This window comes from Pelophylax lessonae (assembly GCF_965119305.1).
Source record: "Pelophylax lessonae genome assembly, chromosome: 5".
Lineage (NCBI taxonomy): Eukaryota > Metazoa > Chordata > Amphibia > Anura > Ranidae > Pelophylax > Pelophylax lessonae.
The window spans coordinates 147,687,961-147,697,604 of NC_138772.1; positions in this window are offsets into that span (position 1 = coordinate 147,687,961).

A 9,644-nucleotide genomic window follows, 5' to 3' on the forward strand; every position below is an offset into this window, starting at 1 on the left:
AGACCACTAAGTGTGTCTTTTAAAGTATAGATGAACACGAGCAGTTCAATCCAGTAGTAAGGCAGCAAACTGTATTTGTGAACTATAATTGCTTTCATTACAAAGCGTAATTGGACATTGAAAGCAAAAACATTTGGTACCTTATTTTTTTCTCTTTATTTGGCAGTGACTATACAGCCTCCCACGCATCCTTCATCACAGTGGAGCACCTATCTCCAAAGAAAACGGGCAATCTGAGGATTACGTTACACACAGCTTCAAGTTCATTCTCCAATATTTGTGTGCTGTGCTCTTACAGGCTGAAGATGCAAAGGGCTGCACGGGGTAATATTGTAGCCATATTCGCTACAGGGGATACAGGAGCACTGTGGTTGAGCACAGGATCCTGCATCTCCAAGAAGGGAGTTCTGATACGCAAACTGACCACGTCAGATACTGAAAGCAGAACTACCAGGTATTGACAGCAATCCAAGATAAGAAAACAGAAGATGGTTTAATCATTAAAGAGGTTGTAAACCCTTTTTTTTTTTTTTTCTTTTTGACCCTGCAAGAGAAACCCATAATGAGCTAGTATGCATCGCATACTAGCTCATTATGAAATACTTACCTTACAACGAGCCCCCGCCGTGCCGCCCACTTAGCTGGATGACGGGCGACATGTCCAGTCGCTCGTCTTCCGGGATCACGGCATCCGGCCATCTGATTGGCCGGAGCCGCGGTGGCGTCACGCACGCGCGCGGGAGGCGACAGTCACGGCACGGGGCTCTGAAGAAACGGCACCAGCGGCCGTTCCTTCAGAGCGCCTGCGCCAGTGACGTCACTGGATGCATCTAAGGTAAATATCTCCTAAACGGTACATGTTTAGGAGATATTTACAGTACCTATAGGAAAGCCTTATTATAGGCTTACCTATAGTTACAAGTGTCAGAGGAGGGTTTACTTCCTCTTTAACAGGGAAAAAAAGGCACATACATTAAAAAAACACTCTATAATATGTAGGTAGCATCTGGCTATCCTTCATTTTCATAGCAAACTTTCTGTTTCTATGGCCAGTATATTCTTGCAGGATATTTTTGGTGCATTTTTATCTTCCTTTGAGGTTGTAAACCTCAAACATAAAATATGAACAAAGAATATCCCTCTATAGTATGTACGTGTCTCAATCCAGAGTGCCATTTCTGTCCACTGCTTTGTTCTTCTGCTATAAGCATTAATCACTTCTGACAAGTCTTCCTGACACCAAGAAAAAAAATCTGATCGGGGGAAGGAGCTCCAGCTGATTGGCAACCTCAGCTCTGTTCCTGGGTGAAGGGGTTTGTCCCTTTCCTCAAATCAGCTTTCAGAACTCTCCTCACTGATGCAACTTCAGTTCTCCGCCCCCTGCTTTTCAGAGCTGAGACATCCTGTGTAAATTCTGAACTTTAAATGGCTGTAGGGGAAAGATGGCTGTAGATAAACAGGCAGAACTTATGTAGAGGAGATATGTATCATCTAAGGCCAGTCGATTCACTGGGTTAATGTGAGGGTTTACAACCATTTTAAAGTGAATCTATGCCAAGGCTAATAATTACATAAAGTTCTGGAGAAAAAAATAAACTTAAAAGTGAAATAGAACGCAAATCTGCTCAGCTTAATAAAATAAAAATCTTCATTCGAGTACTGCAAGTACTTAAAATCTCTGCAGCAGTTAAATGCTCATTTAGTTCTGGGTTATCAGAAAAAGCACTTTCTTTTTTGTACAACCTGGGACACAGTATCTTCATATTACACAACATTAGGGTTATGCTGACACTTTCAGGTGATTGGCAAAAAAAGAAAAGACAAGAATTCCCCTTAGTTGAAGGTCATGCCTGTGCAGTGCTCTGCATGAAAAAAAGCCAGCTTCTCAACGGTTCCAGTTTCCACCGCTGCAGAATAGGGGAGAGTTGGCTGCTGGGGGGAGTGGGGAAGACATAAGTAAAATTGCTTTTTTTGATCTCCTAGACATAAACAAGTGTTCTCTATCATTCATTGACAGATGCAGCTCTGCTTAATCATAGACTATAGGGTTATGCTCCTCCCACTAGGGATAGGCACTAGGCGGAAAAAAACTTGTCCATGCCTATAGGGGCTGTCCTAGCAGTCATAACCCCTCAGTCTGTCTTGGTACACAGACCTAATAAGATTGGCCACCGGTACCCCTTGGAGACTTCCTCTCAGGGAAGATCTGTTGTCTCAAGGTCCGATCTTCCATCCTGCTTTGCAGTCGCTGGCTTTAATGGCATGGCCGTTGAAAGTCAGGTGTTGAGAGATAGGGGGTCTCTCTGAGTCTGTAATTCCCACTTTCTTGAAGGCTAGGAAATCAACTTCTCGAAAAAAATCGTACATGAAAATCATACATTTCATTGTGCGAATCACTGAAAGTGCACCTTTGCTTGTTTTCTATCTCCAGGGTTTTGGCTTTTTTGCAGAAAGGCGTTGAACAGCGGTTGGGCTTGGGTACTATCAAAGGCCAAGTTTCGGCTTTGGCTATCTATTTTCAACGTCCAGTAGCCACGCACGCCCTCATCTGGAAGTTCATTCAAGGTGTGCGCCATTTGGCGCCCCAGCTGCGATCCCCGTTACCGCCATGGGATCTCCATTTGATGCTCTCTGTTCTTCAAAAGCCTCCTTTTGAGAAAATTTGGGATATTTCGCTGCTTGCTTTGTCTCAGAAGGTTGCCTTCTTGGAGGCGATCACTTCTGCCCGAAGATCTGAATTGGCGGCGTTGTCTTGCCGCTCACCTTATCTGGTGGTTCACAGAGATAAGGTGGTATTTCGACCTAATCAGTCTTTCCTTCCTAAGGTGGTTTCTGATTTTCATTTAAATGAAGACATTGTACTGCCTTTGTCCTAAACCTTAGCATCCTAAGGAGTATGCCTTACATTCTTTGGATGTGGCCTGGGCTATCAGGGTTTACTTAGAGACCACTGCATCCTTCAGAAAATCGAACGCTCTTTGTCCATATAGCTGGACCTCATAAGGGACTGGCTGCGTCTGCTGAAACCATTTCCAGATGGATCAGACAGACAGTGGTACAGGCCTATTCACTGAAGGGTCAGGTTCCTCCTTTTCTAGTGAAGGTTTATTCTACTAGAGCACTGAGGGCCTCCGGTGCTTTTTGCCATCAGGCGTCGGTGCTACAAGTTTGCAAGGTGGCAACTTGGCCGTCTGTGCATACATTCGCTAAATTCTACAAGGTAAACATGTTGGCATTAACGGATGGCAATATTGGCCATTGGGGCATTCAGGTTTTTTGACCCTGTCTTGTTCCCACTCCTCATGTTTTTTACTGCTTTGGGACATCCTTTTATAGACTATGATTAAGCAGAGCTGCGTCTGTTGATGAACAATCGAGGATTTGTAAGAACTTCCCATAAAATCCTTCTCTCTGAAGTTCATTGATAGACGCAGCACTCGCACCTCTACTTTTTGAGTTATGGGGTCTTTTTCTGTCACTTGCAACACAACTGTTTGAGTATAGCAGAACCTGAGGGGTTATGCTTGCTGGGACAGCCCCTATAGGCGTGGACAAGTTTTTTTCAGCCTAGTGCCTATCCCTAGTGGGAGGAGCATAACCCTATAGTCTATGATTAAGCAGAGCTGCGTCTGTCAATGAACTTCAGCTAAATGGATTTTATGGTAAGTTCTTTCAAAAATCCAGTTATCGACCCTTGCAGCGCGGGGGCAGCCTGTTTTAAAAAAAGAAAAAACAAATTAATTTCCTTTTAAAAGGAAATTACATCCAAACAACTAAATACATAACTGTAATAGAATGTGTGACGAATACGGGTATCAGACCCCTGGCCTTCTCATCCACCTCGTGACCAAAGACCAAGCAATCTCACACCCTGCCGTCACTTGCGTAACAATGCCACTCTCAGCTGCACCCAGCACACAGATTGTCCAGCTTGCGGGACCACAATCTAGATGCCAGCAGACTGAGAGCGATTGTCACCGGGTTAATTAAACGATTAACCCTTTCACTGCCACCACCGCTACGTTTGAGCTTAGCGGACTCTCCTGATTTCACAAATATCAATAATGACTTTAGAATAACCGTCTGTAACACACACTGTCACCTGACCAGAATGTTTCAGATAGGTTAGCCTAAACAGTACAAATATCAATTATGACTTTAAAATAACTGTCTATAACACACAATAGCGCACTTCAGGAGGCAGATTCGTTTGGGTCAAGTTGCGTTTAAGAGCTTAGAGACAAAAGTTAACACTTTTCAAAATAAGGTTTAATTATAAGAAAGGTTTAAAATTGGTGCGAATAAAAATATTTACAGAAAAATGGGTTACAAAGAAATGGAGACACAATATACAGCAATTTAGAAAAAGGAGAATAAAAGAATGAAAATACTTGCATTAAAACAGTCCTGGGATTACCTTAAATTTCAGAGTTGAACAGGTATGTTTGGTTCTCCTTGGGGCGGTGTTATGCCATCGATCTTAGGATGAGAACTGACCTCTCTATCAGTTCCTGTCCTTTTCTCTGAGTTCAAAAGGGGTGGTGACGGGCAGCCCTGACCAATTATAATCAGAGTGGCAAAAAGGGCTGTCCTGTGGTTTATGACTCTTTCAAATGTACTTTGTGGACAGAGTCATACCACTCTTAATATCTCGACGTATGTAAGGGTTAGATTCTGGAACCTGATATTTTATAACTAAGCATGTCATTTGCTTTCAAACAATATCAAACATGAATATATTTTATCACAGAAGGGGTATCTTATCGATCGTTTCACTTTCCTGTACTACAGGATGACCATGTGCGGTCTCGTTACGATCAGCGTGCCATGCGGCATTTAAATATCTACTTATTGTTAATATGTTATGCAGCCCTCAAAAATTCCACTAGCCCACTCGCAATTTGCGAGTGGAATTTTGAGGCTGGCGAGCTGTGCCCGCCGCTGGCGCCGCCATTAACATTAATAGCAGCTTGCGATTATTGAGGATGGCGAGCTGTGCCCGCCGCCGCCGCCGCCATTAACATATAGAGCAGCTTGCTATTACTTTGGAAAAGGATGGGCTCTAGGAGCAGAGCATTGCGCCCAGAGCCCACCCATTCTGTGACAATAGCGAATGAGTATTCGCTATTGTCACAGGGATCCTCCTTCTGGCCAATCAGGAGGCAGGTGTTTCCATGATTGGCCAAAAGGCGAACGATTGTAACTGGCCGAGGAGCAGGAGGAGGAGGACTCAGGAGACACGGAGGACGCGCAGGATTGATGAGGAGCCGCCCGCTGCAGGTAAGTACACGCTGCTCTCTGCAAACTGGGCTGGTTCACACACAACAGAAAATCGCTCTACAATGTAAGGGGGCACACTAACTGCTCTACAATGTAAGGGGGCACACTAACTGTTCTACAATGTAAGGGGGCACACTAACTGTTCTACAATGTAAGGGGGCACACTAACTGCTCTACAATGTAAGGGGGAACACTAACTGTTCTACAATGTAAGGGGGCACACTAACTGTTCTACAATGTAAGGGGGAACACTAACTGTTCTACAATGTAAGGGGGCACACTAACTGTTCTACAATGTAAGGGGGCACACTAACTGTTCTACAATGTAAGGGGGCACACTAACTGCTCTACAATGTAAGGGGGCACACTAACTGCTCTACAATGTAAGGGGGCACACTAACTGCTCTACAATGTAAGGGGGCACACTAACTGCTCTACAATGTAAGGGGGCACACTAACTGCTCTACAATGTAAGGGGGCACACTAACTTCTCTACAATGTAAGGGGGCACACTAACTGTTCTACAATGTAAGGGGGCACACTAACTGTTCTACAATGTAAGGGGGCACACTAACTGCTCTACAATGTAAGGGGGAACACTAACTGTTCTACAATGTAAGGGGGCACACTAACTGTTCTACAATGTAAGGGGGAACACTAACTGTTCTACAATGTAAGGGGGCACACTAACTGTTCTACAATGTAAGGGGGCACACTAACTGTTCTACAATGTAAGGGGGCACACTAACTGTTCTACAATGTAAGGGGGCACACTAACTGTTCTACAATGTAAGGGGGCACACTAACTGCTCTACAATGTAAGGGGGCACACTAACTGCTCTACAATGTAAGGGGGCACACTAACTGCTCTACAATGTAAGGGGGCACACTAACTGCTCTACAATGTAAGGGGGCACACTAACTGTTCTACAATGTAAGGGGGCACACTAACTGCTCTACAATGTAAGGGGGCACACTAACTGTTCTACAATGTAAGGGGGCACACTAACTGCTCTACAATGTAAGGGGGCACACTAACTGTTCTACAATGTAAGGGGGCACACTAACTGTTCTACAATTCAAGGGGGCACACTAACTGTTCTACAATGTAAGGGGGCACACTAATTGTTCTACAATTCAAGGGGGCACACTAACTGTTCTACAATTCAAGGGGGCACACTAATTGCTCTACAATGTAAGGGGGCACACTAACTGTTCTACAATGTAAGGGGGCACGCTGTGATCGCTCTGCAATGTAAGGGGGCACACTGTGATCGCTCTGCAATGTAAGGGGGAACCCTGTGATCGCTCTGCAATGTAAGGGGGCACCCTGTGATCGCTCTGCAATGTAAGGGGGCACCCTGTGATCGCTCTGCAATGTAAGGGGGCACCCTGTTATCGCTCTGCAATGTAAGGGGGCACACTGTGATCGCTCTGCAATGTAAGGGGGCACCCTGTTATCGCTCTGCAATGTAAGGGGGCACCCTGTGATCGCTCTGCAATGTAAGGGGGCACACTGTGATCGCTCTGCAATGTAAGGGGGCACCCTGTGATCGCTCTGCAATGTAAGGGGGCACCCTGTGATCGCTCTGCAATGTAAGGGGGCACCCTGTGATCGCTCTGCAATGTAAGGGGGCACGCTGTGATCGCTCTGCAATGTAAGGGGGCACCCTGTGATCGCTCTGAAATGTAAGGGGGCACACTGTGATCGCTCTGCAATGTAAGGGGGCACACTGTGATCGCTCTGCAATGTAAGGGGGCACCCTGTTATCGCTCTGCAATGTAAGGGGGCACCCTGTTATCGCTCTGCAATGTAAGGGGGCACCCTGTGATCGCTCTGCAATGTAAGGGGGCACACTGTGATCGCTCTGCAATGTAAGGGGGCACTCTGTGATCGCTCTGCAATGTAAGGGGGTACGCTGTGATCGCTCTGCAATGTAAGGGGGCACGCTGTGATCGCTCTGCAATGTAAGGGGGCACGCTGTGATCGCTCTGCAATGTAAGGGGGCACGCTGTGATCGCTCTGCAATGTAAGGGGGCACGCTGTGATCGCTCTGCAATGTAAGGGGGCACGCTGTGATCGCTCTGCAATGTAAGGGGGCACGCTGTGATCGCTCTGCAATGTAAGGGGGCACGCTGTGATCGCTCTGCAATGTAAGGGGGCACGCTGTGATCGCTCTACAATGTAAGGGGGCAAGCTGTGATCGCTCTGCAATGAAAGGGGGCACGCTGTGATCGCTCTGCAATGAAAGGGGACACGCTGTGATCGCTCTGCAATGAAAGGGGACACGCTGTGATCGCTCTGCAATGAAAGGGGATATTCTGTGATCGCTCTGCAATGAAAGGGGACACGCTGTGATCGCTCTGCAATGAAAGGGGACACGCTGTGATCGCTCTGCAATGAAAGGGGATATTCTGTGATCGCTCTGCAATGAAAGGGGACACGCTGTGATCGCTCTGCAATGAAAGGGGATATTCTGTGATCGCTCTGCAATGAAAGGGGGCACGCTGTGATCGCTCTGCAATGAAAGGGGACATGCTGTGATCGCTCTGCAATGAAAGGGGACACGCTGTGATCGCTCTGCAATGAAAGGGGACACGCTGTGATCGCTCTGCAATGAAAGGGGACATGCTGTGATCGCTCTGCAGTGAAAGGGGGCACGCTGTGATCGCTCTGCATTGAAAGAGGGCACACTGTGGTCACTCTGTATTGAAGTGGGCAATGTGATATGCAGGGGGGACAGAGGACACTGATGTAAGAAGAACATTGTTGCACCACCACTACAACCACCAGGAGAGGAAGGGAGCACGTGAATCAGATGAACTGCACACTGTAAGTCAATATTCTTTTCGGTTACTGGGATTTGTACGCCTTTATAGCTGATGATATTTTTCACTGCTGTATTATGTACTATTGGGATTTGCAGTCCTCTATAGCTGATGCTATTCTGCAGTATTCTGTATTGCTCCATTCTTGTTCTCTGTAGAGATGTGACACCTTCCTATTCAACAAATTGACCTGACCTTTCTCTTCATTTTTAAAGCCTTTACAAGTTTTTGAAAGCACGTAAAGAAACATGAAACAGAGCACATTAAACGTTTTCATTAAAGCGAAAGCTCAACCTACTATAGTGGAGTCACAATCAAACCCTATAGAAAAAGACAATGAATCAAGAGCAAATCCAGCTGCTAGTTGTAGTTTGCCTCACAACTCAACTGCCTTAACACCTAAGAGGAAAAATGATGGTGATGCTGACAAGACGTCTAGAAAACGCCCTTTTAATACTCATTGGCTGGAACAATTTTCATGGCTTTTTTTCTCAGAGGATACAGATACAGCTACGTTTAAAGTTTGCAGTCGGTTCCCCCAAAGTTCTGATGCAAAATGGAAAGACGGGATAAAGGCTCCATTTAAAAGGGAAACCTTTGTATGGCACGAGAAAAGTAACAAGCACAAGGAGAATGTTGATAAAGTAAAGGCTAAAGACAACCCTGAGGAGAGACCTTTAGCTGTATGTGTCAGAAGAATGGACGCAGCAATGTTTCAGCACATGACACACGTGTTTAATATCGCTTATTATGTAGCTAAAAATGAGAAGCCATTTCGAGATTTTCCGGATTTATTAATGTTAGCTGCTAAACTTGATGTGCCAGTTCTGCAGAAGTATGGAAATGATGTGCAGTGCAAACAATTCATTCATTTCATTGCAAAAACTATCAGAGAAAGTCTTTTGGAAAACATTAAAAAGTCAGCTTTTATTGGTATCATGATTGATGGATCTACTGATCGTACCTCCACTGAACATGCAAACATTTATGTCCGTTATATTTCAGAAGGAGAAATAAAAGAAGATTTTTTGGGTACTTTTGCTCTAGAAAGAGCTACAGCTCAAGGTTACTTCAAAGGATTGACTGCCTTTTTGGATAGTTTAAATCTTAATTACAAAGGCACTTCTTGGGTTGCAGGTTTGGGAACGGATGGGGCTGCAAGCATGCTTGGCCACAAGTCTGGTTTGGCAGTCCAGATGAAAGACATCTGCCCACAGATGATCAGTATCCATTGTGTGGCTCATCGCTTGCAGCTTGCTATCTTGGATGTTTGCAAGGAAGTGCCATACCTACAAACATTTGATGATGTGGTGCGGCGTGTTTTTAGATATTATCATGGCTCTGCCAAACGCCTACAGCAACTAAAAGAAATTGCTAAATCTTTAAGTGAGGAAATCTTGAAACTAAAAGATATACACACGGTGCGTTGGTTATGCAGCAAAGTTGATGCTTTGCGTGCTTTTCTTCAAAACTGGAAAACAGTGGTGAGGCATTTTGAGCAGATATCAACTGAAGGATCAATTGATTCTGCTAAG